The sequence below is a fragment of the Marmota marmota genome, unplaced genomic scaffold, assembly GCF_001458135.2.
Source record: "Marmota marmota marmota unplaced genomic scaffold, marMar, whole genome shotgun sequence".
NCBI lineage: Eukaryota > Metazoa > Chordata > Mammalia > Rodentia > Sciuridae > Marmota > Marmota marmota.
Genome location: NW_025999999.1, coordinates 16061293 through 16084079, shown reverse-complemented (window position 1 = coordinate 16084079; position 22787 = coordinate 16061293). Strand labels below are relative to the sequence as shown.

Below are 22787 nucleotides of genomic sequence, written 5' to 3'. Positions count from 1 at the left end.
ATTGAGCCCTTATTACATTTTACACATTAGAAACATCGTGCATTCTCTTTTTTCATCAATGTAACAATCCTGAACTTAAGTATCAACTATCCCAAACATCATTAATGCTAAATATTTATTGATTTTTAATGGTGACAGATGAGTTTAGAAAATACTGATAGTCTAAATAGTGATGCAAATGGTAATTCTCCAAGACAAAGAGTCCACGTAGAAGAATTTTCCAACTTACTTAGTCATATAGTATCTTGGAGTAACTGGTATTTTAAGGAATGAGAATTAAAGCTTAAGGAGATGATATTTAAGTGAGTCAACAGAAAATGTGGTGTCCCATAAGGAGTGGTCTAAGAAGCGTTTGGAAATAGGTCGAGTTTAAGCCATCATGAGGGGACTCATGGCACTGTCTTTGAAAATGGATGCTCATGATACACAGGGATGGCTAGTGATTCCTGAAGATAGCTCTGGTTTATTCTTAGAAGAGTGGTATCTTCTTTAAAAACTCTTCAAAGAAGACTGGTATGATATCACAGGAACACAGAGCTTCATCTGCATCACATTCCCAGTCACATGTGCTAGATAGAAAGATGCTGAGCCACTGAGGTGTCCCCAGGTTGCCCCTCTGCTGTGTTCATCTTCTCCAAGAATGTGGAAGGCTCTTTCCTGCATGCAGCATGACATGGAGCCCAGGACCAAAGCCACTAGGTATACTGACACCCCAGGACCCGTACAAGCTGCAATCTAACCCTTACTCAGTTTGTTTTTCTAAATTTCCATCCTAAACACACCCTGCTTGGCTTTTCTTCTTCTGATATCATCAAAATATTTCAGTCCATTTTTGCAGCATTTAGACATCTTTTATGCAACTTTATGTGCATTCCACCTAATGCCTTGGGACAACTCCCATTTGTGATTAAAATATTTCACATCTTCTTAACACTGTAGTGATTCTGATCAGATTAAAATGGAACATATATTTAGGACTTGTGACAGGCCAGGAAGGAAATTTCTTTTCATATCAGGTAACATAAAGGTAGCCTTAGTTAAACTTTCCTAAAACCAGGGCTTCCTTTGAAAATGGTGTAATCATGTTATTATTAATCACCATTTAATCATTAAATTATATGTGGGTGAATATTTGTGGGATGGTGGCAAGCATTGGTCTGAGTAATATCCAATTTATGCCTTAATTTGAGCCTTTGGTCCTGTCAGAAGGACCTACTACTGCCCACGGTTCACATTTGTGAGAACAAGGCACAAGGAGGTTAAACAGTGGAATTGTTGCTCAGACAGCCTCGCTTCCTAGTTTCCAGTGTTAACAAGGATTTCTCAAGAAACAAAACCTTTTACCATTTTTAGAGCTTAATTGCCATTTCTAAGACCATGAGCTTGATAAGCACACAACATTTTCAACTGAAATAGAAACAGCCCATGACAGGGCTGCTTTCTTACTACCTCTTCAGGAAATCCTTGGAAACATTTTGCTATGCACAAAGTTGATTAATGGAGCCATGGTATTATAACACTAAAGTTTTAAAACTATACAACTTGGGCTTATATAGAATGCTTCCATCCCAAATCATTACCAAAATGCTACAAAAACTAAAATTCTCCCAACTACAGTTTGCACATTGAGAGCAATTTTCTGGATAAATTTTACTGGGCAAAATCTATGTTATATGAACATAAAAATACTTATTCTTTTATCTCCTGAAACTTACAAATAATACACATGGTTAAAACAGCATGACAAAGTAGTTTTACTTTAAAGTCTTTTTCTTGGCTCAAGGTAAAAAAAAGGGCAAACTATTAAAATGACATAGGGCATATCTTTTTTATTTTTTATTTTTTAAAGGTATCAATTTCTGACCACAAAAGGGAAGGTCATGAAGAAGCTGTCGGAGTAGCTCTGGGAGTCCCAGAGATTCCAGGGCTGGAAGGTGCAGGAAGCCTCCTGTTCTAAACTGAGTTTTTGTTTTGTTTTGTTTTTATGTGCACTTCACTTTACAAAATTCAGTTTCAATAGAACCCAAAGATATGAGCAATTCCATGTGGTACACTAGAGCCCCGAAGTGATTTCCTTATATGTATACAAGCCCACTTGAACTTAGGGGACCATCCTGACCTCTCTATGAGGACAACACTGATTCAAGGGCCATGATAAAAATCAAATTCCTGAACATGTCAAAACTTTTATGCTATAAGCACTTCTCTTTGCCTATGAACACTCTTAAGTGAAAAGAGGGACTGGATCTTATTTAATTTTGGCTGACCATTGTCTAGTACAGATCTTAATGCCTAGGAGTTTTTCGCTTAATGTTGCCTAATTGTTTTTCTGGCTGATTGGCTGGGTAGGTGAATGGATGGACAAATAGACAGATGGACAAACTAGTTGTTGGAGGTATGGATGAATGGAAGGAAGGAAGGATGAACAGTTAGAGGTATCATTTGATACCAGTCTTGAAAATTAGTATTAGGTGGGTTCCCACTCCCCTGGTATTAGGATCAAACACTTGAGAAATGCTGAGACAGGAGCAAAAATACATTTTATTTAAGAGACAGAACAGACAGTACATTTTTTTAAGAGATGAGAGATGAGAGATGAGAGAGAGAGAGAGAGAGAGAGAGAGAGAGAGAGAGACTGCTCCAGAAAAGAGGGAGCCTTTTAGATTTAATTACCCCTTTATAGATTTCAGGTTTCCTTTCTTCCCATGTCCCCTCCTCCTCTTATCTTGCCTACACGGTGTCCAAAATTCAGGAAGGGAGCTGCAGGTTGGATCCTTCCCCTCCCCAGAGGCTGTTAGCAACCAGGTGATGGGGAGTGTTATCTATTTCCTTTTCTTTGATAATCAGCTACCTGTCTTTTTCCTCAGCCTCACTATCATAGCTAGTACTAAAAAAAGTTCATTTTCTTTTGGAAGTCTCCCACCAAACCTATGTGTCTGCACTGTCCAAATATGGTAACCACCAGTCCTAGGTCATAGTATGGTAATGAGTCCTGGAAATGTAGCTACTGCAGATTGAGATACGCTACAAGTATAAATTTTACACTGTATTTTGAAGACTTAGTAAAAAAAAGCATAGAAAACACTTCACTAATATTTTTATGTTGATTATGTGTTGAAATAAAAATTTAAAACTAAATATATTATTAAATTTTATTTTTCCTGTTTAAATTTAAAAAAACACATATGATTTATGTATCTATTGGACTGTGATCTTAATAATTAACAAGAACTATTATCAGTTCATTTAAAAAATATTAATATTAACTCCATTTCCAAGGGGGAAAAAATGAGGTCACCTGGTCAAACTGGTAAGAGGCAGATTGGAATCTGCAGCCAGTCTATCTGACTGTGTCTTTGTTCCCTGCTTAACTCCCTCCCTGCTAAGTACTAGAAGACACAGAAGTAGAATCCAGAGGTAGGAGTCCTGTGAACCTTCCAGAAGTTTCCAGTAGGGTAAGAAACAAAGCTGGCAGATAGGAGAGAGACCTGCCCAGAGTGCCTGAAATCCATCAGATAAATCATGAGTCCTCTCATTATTCTATTTGTTCTCTGACAATACACTTAGAAGTCAGTCCCATCAAGATAGAAAATAAAAACAGACAAGCCTGCCATCTTTTGGAGGGACAGCATTCCTAGGATGCCAAGCATCCCAAAGCATGTTGTTTTTGCCCCTGTGGAATGGGCTCTGCTAATATTCCAGGATGTGAAATGTCTCCTGCCTGGGCAGGGCCTGGCACTAGCAAGGGCAGGAGAGAAGCAGAAAACTTTGTGTGTGAAGAACAGTCCTGTTGAATGGAGACGTCTCTGTGCAGTCAGAGAGCTTTGATTAGGTCACAGGTCTCATGGGACTACATGCTTGGAACTTAAGGCCTGTTGGAGTCTCACTGGGAAAATTTCAGAGGCAGCTTCAGTCGGGCCCCTCCAGGTGTGGCTGAGTTGCAGTGCCAAAACAAGATTCGACTTTTCCCTCCCCCAAACAAACAAACCACAAAGGTAAAGGAGCACAACATGGTCTCCTGATTTGGGAGGCTGGGTCAGGGTGAGGTGGGTGGTGTATCCACTCTCCTGGGTGTTTATTTATTGCTTTGTGAATCAGCCCATATTTCCAACGCAATATTGGCCTCAGGGCTCAGGCTAAAGTAGGTCCAGACTCAGCTTGTCAGCACTGTTCCAGCTGGTGCCCAAGAGGCCCAAGGTGCAATAATAGTCCCTGCTCCTGGGAGCAACAACCTGCAGGGGACGTCCCCCTCACATTCCTCCTTGCCTCACCCTCCAGGGCTGCCTAGTCAGGCCCTTGCATGACCTCCCTCCCTCTTCTCAGGTGGCTTTGGAAGAGTGAGTGTGCCTTGACCCACCCTCCTCTACTCAGGACACAGAAAGCAGAAAACCCTAGTGATTTAGAAGCGCCTGGGCTTTGAAGGCGATCTGACTGGGTTTATGTCTAGGTCTTTCCCTGACCAATTTAAAATCCTGAGTTTCCTCACTGTGAAACAGAATGATCATCTTTGTCTCAGAGAAGGATGAATGTGATAATATGTATAACGTGCCTTGCTCAGAGCCTGACACGATGTGCTCCAAGTAAGATTTATTGTTATTTATTTGTGCATTACAAACCCATATTTCAATATGAGTTTCTCTGGGAAAGTGTATCTGAAAGGAAACACTTGTTACTCCTCACTCTGTCCTTCACAGGCTTCGGGTAGCTGGGAGTCGGTTGAGGTCCCAGGTCCTGTAGTGTGATTTCCAGTCCAGCTTCATTACTGCCAGCTAGGTGAACTGGGCAGGTGAATTTCTACATTCTTTCATCTTCTCACATGGAAGATGGCAATACCCCTCCTCTCTAGGATCACTAGGAGGACTGCATGAGTTAGTTTAATGAGGACCTTAGATTGGTACCTGGCAGAGTTTAGCACTATAAACAAAACAAAACACAAATCCAATATGTCCCTTGAGAGAGGCATTGTCATTTTTACTCTTGCTTTGACACCTCTTAGGGGAAGTGGGTGTGAGGGGGCCCAGGCCACCCAACTAGATGCGGGTGAAAATCTCCAGGCTCACCCTGAACCTAGGGCATGCCCAGGCTGTTGGTTTTCTACCAGCTCCCATCAGTGTTCTGCAAAGGAATGATTCAGAGATTCCAATTAAAGGTCCACACAGCTCTTACATCAGTTCCTAAAAGTCCTCGGAGCTGGAAATGTTGAGTAAATATTATTTCAATGCGTACTCAGTGAAGCCATCAAAGAAGGTAAGGAAAACCAAACAAGATAAAATAGAGTCCCCCTCGCTTGGCTGTTACAGGGCTTCTGAAAGGCAGTTGGCCCTGTCCCCCTTGGTCTTCATATTTCCACAGCTAGGTCTGGGACCTCTGGAGGAATCCAGACATCTGGTTCTCCAATCATGTTTCTAATGTGATTGTTTTCATTGTCTAAAATGATCCCTTCTCCTGCTCATCCTCCTAAAACAATGATTTTCCTCCTCTTCCCCAGACCTTGCTTTGAGGCTCTCTCTGTTCATGGGAAGGCCCCCTGCACAGTTCCCCTCCCTTCCTGAATGAGTTTCCTCAGCCACCAAGCCTCACCTCTGCAGCAAAGGTCTGTAGTCCAGGTACTCTCTCCCCCACATCTGTAATTTGCAGCTAATGTCTGATCTTGGGTCTGGGATCCAAGCATTGTGTATTTGTTCTTCATTAAGCTCCCCAGAAGATTCTAATGTGCAGCCAAGTTTGGGAATGCAAGACCAGGACCAATCTTTTCCGACTGTCATGTGCATATGAATCCCCTGGGACTCTTATTAAAATGCACAGTCTGAGCCTATCTGGGGAGGGGCCTGAGATCCTGCATTTCTGTCAAGCTCCCAGACCAATTTTAAGCATCTGGGAAGTCCCATCTCCCAGATGGGAAAATCAAGAGCCAGTGAGGAGAAGTGACTTGCCTGAAGGGACTTGGACATAGGTCTTCTGATTCCAGTGTTCTTTTTGTGTTTTTCATAAATAATAATAATAATAATAGCATATAAACACTAAGAACATGATGAATGACAGAAGAATTTTTTCAGTATTCTTCATTTTATTGCTTTTTCCTGAAAAGTGCTCAAACAGGACCTTTGGGTGTGTGTGATAACATATAATTTACAATATGTTGGTAATAATTCTTAGAGTATTTCTATATGATTAATAATCTTTATATCATATTTTGGGCGGGGGTACCAGGGATTGAACTCAGGGACACTCAACCACTATGCCACATTCCCAGCCCTATTTTTGTATTTTATTTAGAGACAGGGTCTCACTGAGTTGCTTAGCGCCTCTTTTTGCTGAGGCTGGCTTTGAACTCATGATCCTCCTGCCTCGGCCTCCTGAGCTGCTGGGATTACAGGCATGCACCACTGTGCCTGGCTCTTTATCACATTTATATAGCATTTTATCATAATTTATTTTGGGTACTTACTTTGCTTCACGCACATTTCTGGTGTTTCTTTTTGTACTCTTGCATTTAATCTCCATGGCCATGCTATGAGGTAGGTATCATGGTCTCTTCTATTTTTAAAAGAAGAATAAGGCTTATGGGCATAAAATAACTTGCCCTCTGCTAAGTGGTGGAGCTGGGGTTTGAACCCAGGACCTGTCCACAAGGTTGTATTTATTTTAAGCAAGTCTTCCTTCTTGGTTCCTCATCGAGGAGCCAGAAATAGTTTTCTCCTCCTGGGTGTCTCCCCCAGCTCGACTCCAAAGACAAGGGGCTGAGCTTGTTGGTCAATAGAGGGGCACAGAGATGGGTACATTGCCCTGCCTTGGGTCAGTCTGTCTGTGTTTCTGTTTGTCTGTCTGCCTCTGCTGCTTTCATCAGTGCCCATGGGCACCTGCTCTGCCTCATGTGCTCATGGTCACCCCTGCAGGGCACGCTGTTCCTCCACAGGAGTGCACTGGGGGCCCACAGCAACCTGAAGCCTTCCAGCTGCCTGGTGGATAGTGAATGCAAGTGAAGCTGTCAGGATTTGGGCCATGTGAGCTGCAGGACAGCTGGACATACAGGACACACGGCAAGAAAACCACCGAGGCCTTGGGTAGCCCCTGCCGATCCTGTACCACTGAGTGGTCGGGGCTTTCTTGCCCTGTCTTTGCTCCTTGACGCTGTTTAGCTGCCTTCCTCTCGAGCTGACGGTATGGAACCATCCCTGATCCATTCACCCAAGGAGAACGAGGGGGGAAAACCAGTTCTACCAGTGGCCTGAGCTGGTGCTGTGAGGTCTGAGGTAGGAGACCGGCTCCTGTCCTGTTCTGCTGGGCCACCTGCAGCTGCCTTTGCTCCTCTTTATTCCTCTCTGTCCCTTCCTGGGTTCTCCTGTGCTCTCAGTGTAGACCATCAGATCTGCCAGGCAAGTTCAGTAGTTCTCTGTCTTCTAAGTGACTGACCGGCCCCCCTCACCAACCGAATCAGAATATCTGGAGATGGCACCTAGACATATGGGCTGTTTTGTCAAAGTTCCCAGCTGATTCTGAAGAGCATATCAAGGCAAGACCCATAGCTCCAATTTCATATGAGCAAACAGAGCTCAGTGACTCTCCCTACGTGCCCAGAGTTGATTGAATGCCCTTGATCATCACCTATCTCTTGGGTCACATGGAACCCAATGTCCTCAGGCCAGCCCCTCTCTCTGCTGGAACAGCTTACCGGCAGAAGTTTTTCTGTAAGAATGGCAAGAACTTTCTTTGCCACAGGATAGGATGGTGTCTTATAGAAAAACCAGGGAGAGTTTTTGCTTGCTGGTAGTCACTTCTGGTTCCTCACTCCCTGATATATTTTATTTTAAAGACAATAACCTATAATGATATAAGCCTATAGACCTACTGCAAATAAAAAGATAGGTAAAATATCCAGAGTAGAAAAATCTACTAAAAAACAAATACCAAATGTNAGAAAGAAAGAAAGAAAGAAAGAAAGAGAGAGAGAGAGAGAGAGAGAGAGAGAGAAAGGAAGAAAGAAAGAAAGAAAGAAAGAAAGAAAGAAAGAAAGAAAGAAAGAAAGAAAGAAAGAAGAAAGAAAAAGAAAGAAAGAAAGAAACAGAATGAATATGATGGTTACCAGGGGCAGGAGGCCAGAAGAGACTGCATTGATAGGTAAGGCATTCTTGTTCTGGGTGATGGAAATATTTTGGAATTAGAAAGAGGCTGGGGTCTGGGGATATAGCTCAGTTGGTAGAGTGCTTACCTCACATGCACAAGGCCTTGGGTTCAATCCCCAGCATCATCAAAAAAGAAAAAAAGAAAAAAAAAAGAGGTGTTGGCCAAACATTGTGAAGGTGCTAAACGCCACCAATCATTCACTTTAAAATAATTAATTTATGTTAAGTGGATGTTCCCTCGGTACATGAGATTTTACAATTGTAGGCAATTTGGAGAAGGAAGAAGAAGGTGGAGACCGCCTGCCACACCAGGGTACTACCCTGGAACCACACCAGCTACCACTCACCTGCCGGGGCGCCTCCTTCCTGGCTGTTTTCTCCATGCGCATCCCAGGGACCCTGTTTGCTCTTCCACTCAGACATGGTCTGGGCTGCCTTCTCAGGGTCTGGATGCTGTCTTCTCCCCTGTCCTTCCCCCAAGGGCTTTTGGTATTGCAAGTCTGCTCTCTCTCCACGCAACACCCAGGGCCTTGCAGAGCTCACTGGACAGCCCCGAGCTGCCCAGAGCTCCCCATCGGGCACCCCAAGGGCAGACGTACAGCTCTGCCATTCTCCTGAGGGACCTGGTCCACCACTAGGACCATGCGTCCTCTGACGACCTCGATGAGGCACCCTATGGTGAAGTTGGGAGAATTTGCGGGGAGGCTTGGGGAGTGTGGGTTAGCTTCAGAATGATTGTTTTTTTATTAATTGTTTTATTAATTTATAATTTATTCCATTTTTTTTTCATTTTAAAAATTTATATTCTTTTAATTAGAAAATGAATTAAACATTGGTTAAAACAAATATCAAGTGACTTACAATCATATGTTTGTGTGTACCAGCTGCTAGGGGGACCCTGCGGGAAAATGGGCCATTTTTCTACTCAAAATCCTCTCTGGCTTCCCATCTGGGAAGTTCAGACTAAATCCTTCCCATGGCCTGAAGCCATCAAAGGCCTCTAAATACCTGGCCTAGGTGGCCTTTGGTGTTAGTCCCCTAGGGCTGCCGTGATGATTACTATAAACTTGGAAACTTGAAATAAAAAAATGTATGCTCTTGTAGTTCTGGAGGCCAGAAGCCTAAATTCAAGGTGTCAGCCATGCTCAGCTCCCAGCAGGAGCTCTGAGGACGATTCTGTTCTGTTCTTGGCCTACTCTGGCTTCTGGTGGCTGCCCTAGCATTCCTGGGCTTGTGGCCACATGGTCCCAAGGCCTGCCTCTGTCTTCACATTGCCTCCTTCTCTGTGTACTTATCCTCTGTCTCTTATAAGGACACTCGTCATTGAATTTAGGCCCTTGTGGATAGTCCAAGATGATCTCAACACAGATTCTAAATTATTTCTACAAAGACCATTTCCCAAATAAGGTAATATTGTTAGATTCTGACATGGGCATATCTCTTTGGGGACCATCATTCAACCTACCACCCCTTTCTAATTCCATCTTCCATGGCTCACCCCTTTCAGTCCCACTAACCCCCTTCATGTGCCTCCACAGTGCCAGACACATTCTCACCCCAGGCCCGTGGCACATGCTGTTTCTGCTGCCTGGACAGTCCTCGCCTCATATTCCTATATACAAATTGGCCTCATTCTTTCTTAAGAACTACAAACGTCTTCATCATGAGATATGTTCATGCATTATTCACTGATACACATTTTGATTGCTTCCCATTTTTGGCTTGTACAAGTTTCAGCAATGACCAATCTTGTATTTTTGCACATGAGGCTGAATGTTTCTGTAGGATAGATTTATATCCTATAAAATGAAAGAGATAAATATATTTAAAATTTGTAATAGTGCTGCTCCAATGTCCATGTACAAAGGATGTGTTCAGGCTTTTTTTTTTTTTTTTTTGCTGTGTTGCCTCTTAATAAATGCTGATGCCTGTACCTCAGCCCTGGAGATTCGATGTCGTTGCTTCCTGGGAATCAAGGTTTTAAAAGTTGCCCAGATGATTCTAGTAGGTAGCAACGCAGGCTGAGAACCTCTGTCTTGGGCTGGGGGGTTCAACTCAGTGGTAGAGTACTTGCCTAGAGGCCTTGGGTTCCACCTCCAGCATTACAAAAAATGAAAAAATAAAAAAGGGGTAACCTCTGCCTTGGAGAGGGGGTAGGTGTGTAAGCATATGCACTTTGTGTGTGTATGTGTTTGTGTGTGTGTGTGTGTGTGTGAGAGAGAGAGAGAGAGATCCTAAGTAAACCCAGCCCATCTTTCACTCTTATTTTCCTTTTCTTTTTCTTTTTTCACTTTTCTTGTCTTGGCAACCATTCCTAGTTGATCCCCATTGGCTTATCTCAAGTCTCGTCTTTAAATCAACTCTTCCCTGAAGACTTAAAGTTAGGAGGCCCTGTGTATCTATGCAGTTGCTTTTAAACCAGATTCCAGTTTCTAATTTGTGACTAAATGAAATGGAGGTAACTCAAGATCCAGGAGCATCTGACTTTGGAACGATTCCAGTAAACCAATGTGGACGGGGCCCACATGTGATCCCTAAGCCCAGATCCCATCTTGCAGTTGGGGTCTGAGGGTGGGATGGGAGAGTTCAGTGGACAATCAGTACTTTCCTGCTCAGTGTGATCCTCTCAGTGTTGAGTGAGATCCAGTCACATGGCCCTGAGTATACTCGGTATTGTAACAGGAAAAATACAGTGTGTCCTTAATTCATGGAAAACACAGGTCTTTTATTAACTTCCTATACCTCCCTACAAACAAACCTGCCTCCAGGAACTGAGTAAACATTAGTCCTTCATGCACAGCAGGCCAGTGGTTCTCAAAGTCTAGTAGGTGTCAGAATCACCTGGCGGCTTGCTCAAACACAGGGTGCTTGAGTCTCCTGGTCAGGGTCTCTGACAAGGTAGGTCTGGGCTGAGGCCTGAGAATGTGCATTTCCATCAAGCTTCCAGGTGAGTCTCAGTTTGGGAAGCACTGGCCTTGGTCCTCCTGGTCTTTGGACCAACCCATCAACTTCATCTGGGAACTTGTCAGAAATGCACATTCCCAGGCCTTGCTCCTAATCTGCTTTGCTGGAAATGTGGGGGTGGGCCCTGAGATCTGTATTCGAACCCCCACCCCACCTGATGTCCATTGCCAAAGGAAAAGAAAGGATACCGAAATGAGTACTAGACTGTTGAAGATGATAGGTGGGAAACATCTGGCCACATGTCACTAGGTACAGGCTCATGTCCTCCAAGGAGCATGGCATGGATTGGCTCTCAGAGTCCTCTATCATTTTATCGACTCTCCTGGCGTTTCTTAGAGCTAAATTCAGGACGACAGAAGATGATTACTGTCTTCTGTCACCAATGCCATTATTGTCCCTTGAGTTATGCTTCATTAGAAAGTAAAACATAATTTTCCAGAGTACAACTTTACATATATTTTTTTCAGAATATTTTTAAGCCTTTACATATAGACTTAAACAAAATCATCTTTACATACCATCTTGATATATATATATATAAATTTAAAATATATAAATATTTTATATGTTATAGAAATACATATATAAATAACATTTAAAAATATGTATATTTTAAATTATACTAGTAGATGGTCTTCTTTATTTGGATTTCCTTAGTTTTTGCCTAACGTTCATCCTCTGTCCCAACATCCCGTCCAGGTACCCTGTTGCATTGAGTCTTCTTAAGCCTCTCTGGAGAAACTTCTCAGACTTTCCTTTTCTGATGACCTTGACATTTTTTCAGGAGTACCAGTCAGGTATATCTGTCTCTTTGGGGATTTGTCCAGTTTCCCCCAGCTCTCTCACTGGGGTTCTGTATGTTGGGAGGAAGACGGTGGGGATACATTGTCACTTTGATGGTATCACATCAAGGGCGTGCCGTGAACACGGCTGTCACGGTTGATGTTGACCTTGATCACTGGTTGAGGTGGTGCTTGTGGATTTCTTCGGTGTCAAGTCACCCTTCACCTCCCTGGGCCATACCGTCCTCTGGGAAAGGAAGCCACCACGTGGCCCACACCTGAAGGGTGAGGCGGGAGGCAGAGTACCTACCCAAATTATTTGAATCCTTCTCTCTGCTCCGTTTATCCATTTTTCTCGATTATTTATTTCTATCAGAGTGGACTCATGGATATTTTATTCTTGGGTTATAATCTCATCTTGTTGCCCAAACTGTTCCATCTTTGACCATCCACATTCCAGCTGGCATCTGTGTCTCTTCCACACAGAGCCTCTGCGGTGGGTTCTGTCTGATTCCTGAGCGCATCTCTACTCTCTGCTTCTACACAGGGCTCCTGGCTCCTCTCCTGTATCCCCTGCCATAGTACAAGAGCAGCCGATTCTTCAAAGAGCCCTGGTTTCTGTTGTTGGAGGACAGTTTTAGAAAGACCTGAGACTAGTGTGCCCAACACTCCCTGGGGAGTGTTGTGGCTTCTAGACTCTGTCACTAGACAGTGCAAGGAAACATGTGTATGTACAAATGAATCTAAAATTATACACACAAGTGCACATGCACACCTGTACCTACATTAAGCTAGCTGTGATTTCATCCTGGCATCTCTAAACTAATCAATAACCACCATGGTTCTTTCTAGCACCTGCCCCCCTTATCTGGAAGCTCTGTCTCCAACTGTGAGAATCCTGGCTCCCCTCATCTGCCATCTGTTACCTATCTGTTCAATCCCAGTGTGTGTGTGAGTGTGTGTGTGTGTGTGTGTGTGTGTGTGTGTGTGCGTGTGTACAGTGGTTTGATTGTGGGAAATTAGGATGCAGCAACTATGAATAATTCCTGACTTTAGTCTTATCATCTTACATCAGAAGTTATGGAGGTCTGTACCTCCCCCACCCCCACCTTCAGTGATCTTACAGCATACATTATAATACAATTGAATCCTTTTATCACTGTCTGAAGTCCATCTCCAAATCTTCTAATTTTCTAGTGAACATTTTTAAAAGTTTGCATTCCTCAAGGACTACACTGTGTATTGTAAAGTTCTATAGGTTTGGGGAAATACATAGTGTCAAATCTACCGTTGCAGGATTACACAGAATAGCCTCTTCATCCTTTAAATGTGCCCTGTACTTCACCTATTCAACTCTCTCTCCGCCCCATACTTTTGGCAACCTCTCTGATTGTTTTCTGTCTCTATGATTTTGTCTTTTCCGTGTGTATAAATAAAAAATACAATATATAGTGTTTTAATACTGTCTTCTTTTACTTAGTAACATACATTTAATATCCATCTATATAGTTGCAAGTACTGTAATTTTTATACCAAATATGTGTACATTATTCTCAAAATTTGGGTAAATGGCATGCTTAATAAATGTTGGTAGACACCAATGAGAAAGTGAAAAAAAAGTAGGTTTACAAAATTGAGTAGAGAGATGAAACATGGCCGTAACATTTGTTAGTTGTTAAATTATTTTTATAAAACATATCATATGGAATGCAAAATTGCATAAAGCACACTCTGGGAATTCCCAACACCAAATGCTTATTTATTCCTGAAATCATATAGAGGTCTGATTCACTTCAAGAAATGCTCTACTTAAAAATATTTTGACTTAGAAACCAGTTAATTGCTGGGGCTGGGGGGTGCCTATATGTTTTCCATTAGAATTCTTCATTTTCCAAGGGAATTTATAGTATTTCTATTAAAATATCCCTATTTCTCAGGAATATCTCTCTGTTCTATTTATTTAAAATTCAGTTTGTGAATGTAAGAGCACAGCTCCTGTTTAAAGGGAATGCACCAGGTGGCCAAGCTCAGGCATCAAGTGATCTAAATCCCACACAATTTCCCGGAGTCATCAATGAATCAAAGACCCCGTGGCACCAGTTCTGCATCGACCTTCCCTGCCGGAGGAGAAGGGTGATGAAAAGGTCATGGGCATGGTGAGGGCATGTTGGGATGGTCTCCAGAGAAAAGGCCCAGCTCCCCGTCCATCAGGAGAATTGTAGGAGAAGCTACAGGGTGAGTTAGATGTGCTATGGGTGATTTTTCCTAGTTGGTATACTGTTAGGATTAAAACCCATAGCTGTGATGGGTTCCTTGTCCCTCCCTTCCCCTCCTCTTCTTCTTTCCCACCCTCCTCCCTTCCTCCCTCCCTCTCTCCCTCCCTTCCTTCTCTCCTCCCTTCTCCATATATTGACTCAGTGCCTGCCACACACAAATCACTGTGATAGGTGCTGACAAGAGTGGAATGAGGAATTCTCCCTTTATTTCATAAAAATGAGCCAGACATGAATGATTCCACTGCCCTCTGTTCGTTTTAGACATCACTGATCCATGAAGGTTCTCTTTCCCAGGAGGTTTTGACATGACCTCAGAACCTTTTTGAGATCAGCATTCCAAGGATTGCACCTAATCAATTGAGATTGGATTATGGGATAAAAATTTTTCACCAATTTAAAAGTAGTTTGTTCATCTTTAATTTTGGTGGTGCTAGGGATTGAATCCAGGGCCTTGCACATGCTAGGCAAGTGCTCTACCAATGAGTTACACCCCCAACCCTACAGTAAGGTTATACGTGCAACTCAAATAATTTTCTCAATAGCAGCTTCCTTCACATCAGATAATTGTATCACTTTTAATACATTAAAATGTCACCATGATAGAGGTAGTTTGAGAGCTGGTAGAAGGAGCCTGGGTTGGAGGTCAATTGTCTGCTCCTAATTTGGCCATTTAGCTATGCATTCTTAATATAATGGCCCTTATTTTGCATTCCCCAGATCATAATTGCTTTTTAACTTCTGAATTGTAAATGTTATTTAAAATGATTTAAAATCGATGAATAAAAAAAATTTTTATATTCATGGTATAAAATGTGATACACACACATACACTTGTGGATGATTAAATGAAGCTAAATAACATAAAGGTATGTCTCAGGTCCATTGATATGTGCTTACTCAGAAAATATGGTCCTGATGTTAAGGTAAGTCCATTTTCTGAGTCTTAGTCTCGTCATTTGAAATGAGTAATGTTTAGATTCATTTACACTTTCTCTGAAGAACTTTCTAGAACAAAAAACTATAGGATCTAGATGTGCCCTCTTACGTTGGGGAATCTAAAAGGAATGACCCGTCCTGACATCTAGTTTTCAGTTGGCCATGACCCTGGCATGGAGCATGCTGGGAAGTTGGGGGAAGGCCACTGGGTGCCAGACTCACCTCTAGGCACTTTATACACATAAACTTCCTAAATTCTCAGAACAGACATGTGAGCTATTTTTATTATCCTTTCTTTTCAGATGAGTAAACCGAGGCTCAGATAAATGAAGAATGAGGCTGGAAGGGACAGGCTCTGTCCTGTCACGTGGCCTCATGGCCATTGTCCATTGGGAACCATTAAGTAGGAAAACTTAAGGGTGAGAAGTGTTTTCTTGGAGCATGTAGCTGGGAGCTGTGCTCCACTGTGCCTGTGGTTCTTGGAAGAAGATGTTAACGTCTGAACTTTTTAAAAGCCATGTGAGCATACCAGATAGTATGACGAGCAGGCTGGAAGAGTATGCCGACCCCTGGAGGAAGGACTGGAAGAGAGGACTGGCCAGCTGATGGCAGAGAAGAGGAGGTGGAGAAGCTCCTGTCTACAATACTGCCCAGGCTCTCTAGAGCACTGAAGGTCTTGTCAAACTCAGAGAGCAGCAGCAGCATCACCAGGAGGACCCACTCAGAGGGATTATTTCATTTGTTATTTTCTGAACAGGATGTCATTTTCTTCTAAAAGAGATCAAACATTTTTGCGTGCATGTAATTGATACACCTGGTTAAATGAAATAGGGGCAAAACTCTCTGGAATCCATAGGAATCACGAATAGAGTTCTTTTAGATGTACAGGATGGTGAGATTCACTGTGGTGTATTCACATACGCACATAGGAAAGTTAGGTCAGATTCATTCCACTATCTTTCCCTAACCCATCCCTCCTACCTTTCCTTTTGTGTCCTCCATTTTTTTGTCTATTCTTCTTCTTCTTTTATCTCCCCCTTTTTTGGATTGGATTATCTTTGGTGTATCAGAGGAAACATTCTACCTTTGACTTTTATATGGAAGATGCAGCAACAAGAGAGTGACCACTAGATGGCGCATTGGTTCCACAAGTCCAGCGCTTGTACCTCCAAATCTTTTTGCAAGGGTGACCTCAGGTTCAAACATTGTTTCACCTTCTGTTTTCACCTATGCACTCTGGAAAGGTTTGGAAGAAGCACTTGCTGTTAAAATTCCTCTATATTTGTATATCTTGAACTACCAAGCGGGGGCTGGAATTTGAATGTGAATAACTTGAGATTGTTTGATTTTACTGGTGGACTGGTGAGTGATTACATTTGCACCACATCTGCAGAGCAAGGTCCGCTCTATAACCTGTAGGGGAAAATGAGATGCCCTTGGCAAGAAAACTCTTTGTGTAAAGGCATCTATGTGACCTCCACTACCCAACGTCTCCCCTCAATTTATATCGTCAATTAAAATAGATCTCTAGAGAAAATGCAGGTGGAGAAATAAATGGATGTCAAAAGAAGTCTAGAGAGTAGATTTTGGTAGCCACAAATCTAGCCCACAGAATCCAAAAGCCCTATGAGGACAACTTTGCAGTGATTTGTGGGAGGTGAGATGAAGAAGATCCTGCTCAAAAAAATTAAAGCTCTTCAACAACTTGTACAGTTTGTTTGATGGCATCATTACAACCTACAATGTGTGAAAGGTGAGACAACTTGCTCCTGGCTGTGAAGCCTTAGCTGCTCCTGTTGCTGATTTGTCCTGTGCATGATTGAGGATGGGCATGCCTTATGCTAGCCAGGAGGGAGGCTCCATTCCCACTGGCAGACCCTCTCAATTCACAGCCCAAGCTCAATATTTCGTTTCCGTTCGTCCTTTTGCAAAGGGTTTTATTAGTTTCAGTGCCATGTGTTTGTCAGGAATCCCCAGTTGTGCCCTGTGTACTTCCTTGGTTTGGTCTCATGGTGACCGTATTTCTAAAGAGGCATTGATCTTCTTCGAGCTAATTCTGCCCCTCCCTCCTGAATTTCTTTCCTCCGGATTCAGAGGCTCAGACCTGTGCTCCTTTAGAGGCTGTCTTTTGACCAAAGTGTTACTTCTGATGTTAGGATCCTTAGCAATTCAGAGGGAAGATCACTCCCAAGTTCAGACCATCAGATTGGACCTAAAGGGGAAGTGGCAACAGTTAACCTGCCTGGTGCTACTCAGGGCGAAATCTGAATATGTCCTGAAGTGGGAAGCAGCTGAGGGGAGGACAGCAAATCCAGCCACCATCTGGCTCCTCCAGGTGGCGCTGCTGATGCTGCTTTCTGCATTTTCCGACTTTTTGAATGGGATCAATTGTGGCTCCAGGGACAGTACTGTGTGCTCGTGGTCACACATATTTGGTGGGTAGCTGCAAGGGCATCTACTAAGACCATGATCCCAGGACAGAGCCTTTTTCCATGGTCCTGAGACCAGTAAGATTTGGGGACAGTGTGGTCATATCCACACTTTGCTGAGATGATAGGTCCTCCATGGTTATCCCTGAACAGTCCCAACAAGAGAACCTCAATACAATCAGTGAATTAATCCCCTGATGGCATTAATCGAGTGGTAACTGAAGACAGATGGGATGTGGCTGGAGGAGGTGGGTCATGGGGGGTGTAGCTTTGGCATGGACAGGACAGCCTTCCAGGACACATCACACACTCTGCCAACAGAACCAGACCACCCTGAAGGCACCCACTGGAGTTTTCCTCTTAAAGTGATCTTCCCAATTTTGCTTTGCAGGGGCTAATTTGCAGCCACTTTATATTTCTGCAGGATGCTCTCATGGTGGGGAGAGGCTTCCTAGAAGCAGGTGGGACTTGTCCAAAGTTGACTTTTTTTGTATAATTTGGGGGCCAACAGGACAGAGGTGTTTTTGCTGCCAGGGCTAATGCCTGAAATTCTACCTTTCCCACATCATCTTTGGATTCTGCTAAATACAATTGTATCTGGAAAGGGTTGAAGCTTTAAGCTTCTGCTTCTTTATTTCTCTATTACAAATGAAAGACTGGTTTATCAGGAGGATTAGGAGAGAAGGAACAGATGGGGGAGACACAAGATCTATATGTGTATAAATAAATACATTTTATATAGTATATGGCGCGCGCGCACACACACACACACACACACACACGTAATAGTCCTGGGTGGGCTGAGGACATTTCAGGTTGGGTAAGATAAATTCCACTTGATGGACACACCTGACTTAATCCATCAATACGCAGCTGCCTGTCCAGCTGGTTCCGGTCTTAGGTTGGGGAAATATGGTCACCCATACTGTCCAATTTCAGAGGCAGATGCAGCGGCTGTGAGGAGGGCTCAGTGGAAGGAGGCTTTGTGGAGAAGCAAGGCAAGGTGAGGAACTGGAAGAAATGCTGGTGCTTGGATGGGGCTGAAGTCAGCAAGAGTGAGGTTCCAAGGCATGGTGCCCCAAGGGGGGGGGCTGGTGACAAGGGACTTGGCCTCTGACCCTATCACCACCTGCGACCCACTGTCTCCCTTGTGAAAAACAAAGTCTCTTTGTTACTTTGTTTTCAGGTTGAAAATATTGGAGATGCATTCATGGTGGCTAGTGGACTTCCCATGTGCAACGGAACCCGACACATGCATGGGATTGCCACCATGTCTCTTCCCTTCCTTAGTGCCATCCTCCACTGCCAGAGTGGGCACATGCCTGAGGAGAAGCTCAAGCCCTGGATTGGCCTCCACACAGGGAGTCAGAACTGATGGCAGGTGGCCTTATGGTCCAGGTATGGCAGCATAAGGCTTTTAGGAACACAGTTATTGAATGGAGTTATGGTTGGATGTGAGGTGTCCCCCCAAAAGCTCGTGTGTGAGACAATGCAAGAAGGTTCAGAGAAGAAATGATTGGGTTATGAGAACCTCAACGTAATCAGTGAAATAATCCCCTGGTGGCATTAATTGAGTGGTAACTGAAGGCAGATGGGATGCGGCTGGAGGAGGTGGGTCATGGGGGGTGTAGCTTTGGGTGTATATTTTGTATCTGGAGAGTGGAGTCTCCCTCTGCTTTCTGATCGTCATGTGAGCTTCTTCCCTCTGCCACTCTTCCACCATGATGTCCTGCTTTACCTTAAACCCTGAGGAAGGGAATCTGCTGTCTATGGATGGAGACCTCTGAAACTGTGAGCCCTCAAATAAACTTTTCATCCTCTATAATTGTTCTGGTCAGATCTTTTAGTCTCAGCAGTGAAAAGTCTGACTAAAACAAATGGTAACAACTTCAGGGGAAACAAAAGATTGACTTGTCTTTGTATGTGTGTTTCTGCTCAGCTAGGTTGCTTGGTGAGAATATGGGCCACAGTGACTCCAAGAAGTTGAGTCAAATATAAAGAGAACAAAAACCAGGACAGGAACCCCAGGCTAGCTTTTTCTCCTTGTGTCTATATCAAGTGCCCTTTGATGTGTTCCATTTGGGTCAAACTCATGGGCATGTGATCCCTACTAGGTTTGATATTCTTCTATCTCTGAAAATTCTTCATACTCTTTGAACAAAGGGTCCCATGATTTTATTTTGTGTGGGGACCCTGAAATTATATAGCTAGCATCCTTGTCCTTATCCTTCAAGTCTCAACTAAATGAAACCCAATATCCAAACAGAATTAATTACTCCTGTGTTTGTACAGTGCAGGTTTTGTTGACATCTCTAGTGCATGAACAGTGTGGTCATTTATTGATGATGTCACTTCCTGCCAGAAGTTTGTGGGTTCTGTAGTTTCCCCCTTGTAAACTCTAAGAGGTGTTGCCAAGCTCTGTGCCGGAGGGCACTTAATGGATGTTTGTGAATTGCCCTTGTTGACCTGATATACACTCAGGGGTCCAGCCCATTGGCAGTCCCCCCTGCAGATGATGTGGTGGCTGGCGTGGTGGGAATCACCATAACCAGATACTGTCTGTTTGGAGACACCGTGAACACGGCATCCAGAATGGAAAGTAGCAGTTTGCGTGGGTATCATGTATAGCACTCTGTGAACACAATATGGCTACCCTCCCATCCCCTATCGTTAATCAGAGGGTATTTTTAGAAGACTCATTTGCATTTTGTCTCCTATTTTCCATCAGGAGGAGAAGGTCATTATCCACTTAAACAACACTGACCGTGAGCTGTATAAACAGAGTTTTGTTACTGTGCTCTCACTGGAGCTATGTAGACACACATGGCGCCCCTCCAAGTCTTACCATTTTAGATGGATACACATATAATAAAGTCATTTAAATGAAGAGTAGGAGTTGGAAAACTTTTGATGAACAGGGCCAGACAGTAAATGTTTTTCACTTTACAGGCTCAAAATATTTAATTCTGCTGTTGGATCTCAAAAGTAGTAATACAAGTATGTGAGCAAATGAGCATAGCCACGTCTCAGTAAAACTTCATTTGCAAACACAAATGGTGGGCCAGATATGGTCTATGGGTGAGATTTTGCCAATATCTGATGTATGTTCTTAGTGGTGCAGAAGAAATTTATGATGGGGAATTCCAGGGAACAAAGGATTCTTTTGCTAGATAGTAATTTTATTTCATTGACTGTTAATAGACACATGCATGCCACTTACCAGTTGAGATATGAAAAAAAGAGAATTACTTAGTGATTTTAGTGTCAAAGAGTTTAGGTTAACATTGTTTTGAATTTATAGATTTCCCACAATATAAAAACATACATATATACACACATGCATGTACATGTGCAAATATTTTCCCCTCTGATTGTCTAAGTTAATAAACCAAGTCTCAAATGCAGACTTAAACCTTTCTCTTTGATGGTAAAGAAAGGTTTTCAGAAAAAAAATTGGAAGGTGTCTGTTTATTTAGTCTCTAAACCTAGTTCTAGCAGCATTTTGGAAATATGTCCCAGCTCATCCTAGGAAGTCTGAGGAGCCCATTGAACCTCTATCCATGGTTCTTGCCAATTTGTATACTGAGCTAGGTCTTCCTTTGGCTTCTTTGCTAAAGTTTGAGCAGCATCCAATAGTGTCCCATCAATGCCTGGCTGGTTAGGGCTCCCAGGCCAAGTGTCTCATATTTTAGACAATATTTATGCTTTGTTTATTGTGATTCCTGGGGCTCAAATATTTCAAGTAGTGTGGTTCTCTCTTCAAAGCAGCTCCACTCCACTGACAATCCACTGACAAGGTGCTAACTAGGCAATGATTGATTTTATGGCAGCTCTATGGATCCATGTTGCTCAGAGCACTGCAGATGCCTTGCTGGCAATAGGAGGCACAATTTGCAAAAGAGAAGCACTGTTCCAGTCAAGGTAAGGCCAGGCCAACTGCGTCTCACCTTCCCAATTTGAATTCTTGATGGAGCTGTTGAAGAGTGTGGCAGAATGAACAAGTGTCTGCCTAGTGGTGCAGGAGAACTCTTAGATCTCTCTGGAGACTCTTAGAACTGTAGGATCTTCTTCCTTCAGTAAGGTCTATGCAGTTCCCTCAAATAGTTGAACACAGAATGTCTGACAGCAGTCAGCTTTGCTCTCACGTAGACCAAGGCTTATAGGACGCTTACACTCTCCCTGCACAAATGGGCTCTCAGCGTCCCCTGAACAGTCCAGTGCAATCTTCCACACACAGCAACAGCCAACATAAGCCTGGAAATCACAAGGTCCACACTTCCTCTGTGTCCCTTTACCTGACTCTGAAGTGCCCAGGCAGAGGCGACAGAAGTCAATTGGTTTGACCTCATCTCTCTACATTTATAAAGGCTCTTTCTTTTTCCTCTGCCTTCTCCCTCTTCCTGGCCTCTCTCTATCATGAAGTGCACCATGACACTTTCTCATCCTTCCTTCAGGATGGCCCTTTTCTGGGCCGGGTGTTGAGAGCCACAGCCGAAGGGGCCCCAGCAAACTTCCAGCTGCCAGCAAACTTCCAGCTGCCAGCTGATGATTGGCTCACAGTGGCCCCAGCAAACTTCTAGCTGCCAACTGATTGGCTCCTCTGCAGTGATGCTCATTGGGCTGTTTCCCCGCCCTTTCAGACCACGGAGCTGCTCATTGGGGGACTTTTTTTTGGCTCCGCCCACGTGACCCAGCCAATCCGCCTCAAGAGCAGGAGGAGTGGGGGAGGTGGAGAGGCTTGTGGGAAGCCGGTGGTGGCAGTTGGGCTCTGAAGGTTTTTCCTGAGGAGCTGTGTGGTTTGGTGTGTGTGTTCTAAAAATAAAGTTCGTTTCTTCTGACAAGTGGCTCCTGAATTGTGCCCAGCCAGACTGTGGCATTTGGTAGCCCGTTCGAGGAACGACTGAGGGTAAGTGATAAGGTAAACTGCTCGCCCCTGAGGGCAGGGCAAGAGGATGGGTAGCCATTTTAAGATTATTCTTTTGTTTTGCTTCACTTTTGTTTTAAGTTGCCTGTCCCTGGAGATGTGTGAGATGGAAGAAAAACCGCTCACATCTGAGGAACAGATAGGGAGAAAGGACGGATGGACATTTCAGGAGGATAGAAAGGCTATAATGATTTTTTGTTGTTCCAATTTTGTTTCACTCTGTTTCAGTTTTGTTTGGTGTTATCTTCTTGGGTTGTATTATAGTTATAGTAGAAATATTCAAGTAAAAGAGAAGGTCTCTCGAGCTAGTCAGACAGAGAAAGAAAGTGTAGAGCAGAAAAAGCCATCAGGGG

At 43.4% G+C, this 22787-nt stretch overlaps 1 pseudogene; it reads left to right on the top strand.

Annotated features, from left to right (window-relative positions):
• The window catches only part of LOC107149967, a 55996-nt pseudogene that overhangs the window by 30526 nt on the left and 2683 nt on the right, over positions 1-22787 (top strand).